The sequence below is a fragment of the Lactuca virosa genome, chromosome 8 (assembly GCF_052849685.1).
Source record: "Lactuca virosa cultivar CGN04683 chromosome 8, Lactuca_virosa_CGN04683_v6, whole genome shotgun sequence".
Lineage (NCBI taxonomy): Eukaryota > Viridiplantae > Streptophyta > Magnoliopsida > Asterales > Asteraceae > Lactuca > Lactuca virosa.
Window position 1 is genome coordinate 204,661,584 of NC_136433.1, and position 4,304 is coordinate 204,665,887.

Below are 4,304 nucleotides of genomic sequence, written 5' to 3' on the forward strand. Positions count from 1 at the left end.
GTACAGAGTGTGTGTGTGGCTGTACACAGGGGTGTACGGCCGTACACTCTTCATTCATGCCCAAAATGTTGATTTTCAGGTGTTTCAAGGCCAATACCAAGTCCAACTAGCAAATGAAAGCCAAACTCTCACCTTGGAGAGTCTTTAAGGTGTGTACGGCCACCTTATGAAGGTGTGCGGCTGTACACCTTCAAGTGATGAAGAACACGAAGAACATCAAGAGTTTTAAGCTTAGATCAAGGTGTCTTACCAGTATAACAAGCTGAATGATGGAGTAATTCACGTTTTTGAGGTCCTTAGAGTGCTCTTGGATGAAGTTTCTAGAGAGAGAAAGTAGAGAGAGCAAGTAGGGTGTAGCCAAAATGGAAAAAGAGTGAATGAAGGGGTCTCCTCCTATATATGGAGGTGGGTGTACGGTTGGAGGGTGGGTGTGCGGCTAGAAGATGGGTGTGGGGCCGCACACTCATGTGTACGGCCGTACACTCTTCCCGAGAGGGTGTATAGCCCGAATGTTGTACTATGACTTGGTATTACTCGACCTAGGACCCAAACTTTCATTGTACGAGGCTTAGAATGCTTGATTAAACCCTTAAATGATGTAAAATGGTGATAAAATTGAGTTTAATATTGGTATAAAGATCAATTGTACAGGATAAAAGTTTCGGGTTGTCACATTAAGTCCTAAGGGACTGGATCCGTAGTTTGGGGCTTTAGTTTCGACTGCAAAGGGCTGAATGTGTTAATACAAGGGAAACTCGACGAGTTGCCTTGATGACTCGATGAGTTGGGACGGGTTTCCCCGCTTTCTGGTTACTAAGCGAACTCGGCGAGTTGATGTGATAACTCGGCGAGTTGGCTAGGGTTTCACCCAGTTTTCTAAACACTGAGGAACTCGATGAGTTGCAAGATGCACTCGACGAGTTGGGTCAACATAGACTGTTGACCTTGACTGTTGACTTTGAGTTTGACCTTTGACTTTGGGCATGTTAGTCCCACGGGGTGCTTGGAGTAAACCAAATTTTAGTGAAGGAGATTATGTGATTAGGGTAAGGTCCGTAAGGGGTTGGTCCCAATTTAGAAAATTGGGCCATTGATGGATTTATGGACATTATAGTGTTGGGGTTTTGTTTTAGGCTTGGGCCTCAGTTCTGGATCATACCGGGCCAGGGGTAGAATTGTCATTTTACCCCATGTACGGATTAGGGATTATAGTATGGAACCCAATCGCTAATTGGGCATATTGATTGGTATTGAGAGCTCGGGAAGTCGGCGGGGCAGCAACTAAGGATGTCATTCGGGAAGCGTCTGCATTCGAGGTGAGTCTCCTCACCATACCATTGGGTGTAAGGCACCAAGGCCAGCCCATTTAGTGACATGCAGTAAACTAGTTGATGTAGTGATATGTGGTATGCTAGTTGGTTATGAGTTATGTAGCATGCTAATTGGTTTTGTGATATTTGCATGAAAGACCATGGGGGGAGCCCATGGCACTTGGATGTTAGACCATGTGGGGGAACCCATGGCATTCCAGGTAAATACCATGAGGGAACCCATGACACTTGCAATCACACCATGTAGGTTAGGCCATGGCATTACTGGTAAAGACCATGGGGGAGCCCATGACACTTGGATGCCAGACCATGTAGGGGAGCCCATGGCATTCTAGGAAAAGACCATGGGGGGAGTCAATGGCACATAGGTGTAAGACCAAGTGGGGGAGCCCATGGCATCCTGGAGCAAGACCCTGGGAGGAGCCCATGTCATCCCTATACGTTTATATGCATGTGATATATGCATTAAACACCATGGGGGAGCCCATGCAACTTGGATGTCAGGCCATGTGATATATGCATCCCTATACGTTTATATGCATGTGATAATATGGATGATGTGGTTATGTGGATTGTGTGGGGTATGCTCTGGGGAACTCACTAATCTTCGTGCTTACAGTTTTATTTATTGTTTCAGGTATCATCGGTTTGGAAAGGAAGCGTCCGACTTGATCGCAGTGCACACACCCATGTTTTCCGCAATGAGTGATTTTGGGATGAACTCAATGTTTTAATTAGCAATGTTTTTGAATGTTTGGAATAAATGGTATCTACGTTTTGGCTATATTAAAAATGAAATTTTTACCCTCGATTTTTCGGTCCTTACATAACTGTTACGCTAGCCAACGTATAGCCACCATTTGGATAAAGCTTAGTACCTTGCGGTTACACTGCCCAAAAACTCGGCTACGAAAAATACTCTAACTTCGTTATATATACATATAAGATACTAAATATATATAACAAGTATCTCGTATAAACTCGACGAAAAATGATAAGTTAATACAGCTGTTAGGCTAACCAATTTAGAGCTACCCTTTGGATAAAACTTAGTACCTAGCGTTTACTCTTCCCATATATTATGGAAAAGCTCAACTCAAATGGATAATAGTAATATATTATTCCGTCGCTACACTCTATCTAAATGAATAATGGTAGTATATTGCGTCATCACTACGCCCAATTCCAATGGATAACTATATTATGTTGTCCCGTCACACAACTCCAATAATGGTAATATAACCACTCCACCAGTTGGATTTACTAAGAATATCTATTTAAATATAATTATAATAATTATAATTATACAATGAAACATTGAGATTCTGTACCGTGATACATGTTAAGGTTGAACGATATCCAAGTAACCTACTATGAGTATGAGAGTTTACTCTCTGTCAATATGCGACACCCCTGTCCGAGGCGACAAAACACGTCCGGTTGTGCGAGTTAGTTCATAGATCACGAGCAATTGAATATATAACACAAGTACAAAAATAAACAAATAGTAATTGTATTTCATTTTGAAGTTTGAATACAAGGTTCTTATAGATAAATATAAAGTACATGGATTGCCTTAACACCTAAGCATATATAACAAAAACTAGTAAAACTAAGTTGCCCGAAATCCATGACTGTTCCATCATCTGAGATGCTTGTTTAGTGATTTCTCATGAATACATATAGTTTTGAGGGTCAACACAAGGTTGGTGAGAGTTACAGGTTTTCTGCTAATAACAATATTGCTACTTTTAAAACATTTAAAAGTCTTTTCTTTGTATGTAGATCCATACTTGAATATGAGTTTGTAAAGAATCTTTAAAGAACATTGAAAGCCAAAACAATGTTTTGTATACGTAAACCATACTTAAATATGTTTTGTAGTGAAAGAAAAAAAGCCCATGGTTTATATATATATATATATATATATATATATATATAGAGAGAGAGAGAGAGAGAGAGAGAATTATAGTTAATGTTTTTAGTGAGTCGTGTAGTGGAGCTATGTGACTAGATATACAGATAAAGTTATACATATAAAGGTATAAGGATAAATTTGTATGGATATATGGATAAAGTAATATCATAAAGTTTCACTATATCAGTCATTAACTAAGATATACATATATACGGATAAACTTATACCATAAAGTTTGACTATGTAATTCATTAACTAAGGTATACAGATATAGTTGTACGGATAAAAGTCAAGTATTTTCGATATGTATAATTGTAACAGTATATGATATTCATTTTAAATAGGTGACAAATATTATGGGAGTGTATGCAAGTACATGTGAGCATCTAAGATATAAGTTTTATAGCTTATATATATATATATATATATATATATATATATATAAGTTGAAATAACAACGATGATATCCTTTTATGACACCCTTTTATGGCATGCAATTAGACCCATAAATCATATTACATCAGTAATGGGAAGCTATTTTTTTTACTAGTTGTAACATATTTTAACCACTATCATATATATATATAACATGTTTTGATTAGTTTTTTTGTAAATAAAATGTTACTTGATGAAATAACATTTTCATCTCTATTTTGGTTTTGGTGCACCATATTTTGATCTCCCTTTTCTTCGATCCGGAATTCCCAACAAATCCTAATTGTAAGACAAAATTGGAAAATTAATCTAGAATAACGAATTTTTCCTTGTTTTAGAAAAACTCTATAAAAATCATTGGGAGTCGGAATTAGCATCCGTAAACTCTCAAGGCTTAGGAACTGAGTCTACATTGTCCCTGATTTTTTCCATAGCATGATATATATCCTAACTTGGGTGAAAATGGTCTTTTTCACATACTAGTCTTAAATGGACTGAAATGAAATGCAATTGTGCAAAAATCATTATAAATTGTATAAAAATCGTATGAACGTGTGCGAGTAGTTCCTGGAAATGTATCAATCTGAACTACTTGCATATGGTACAGTTTTGTAAACCAT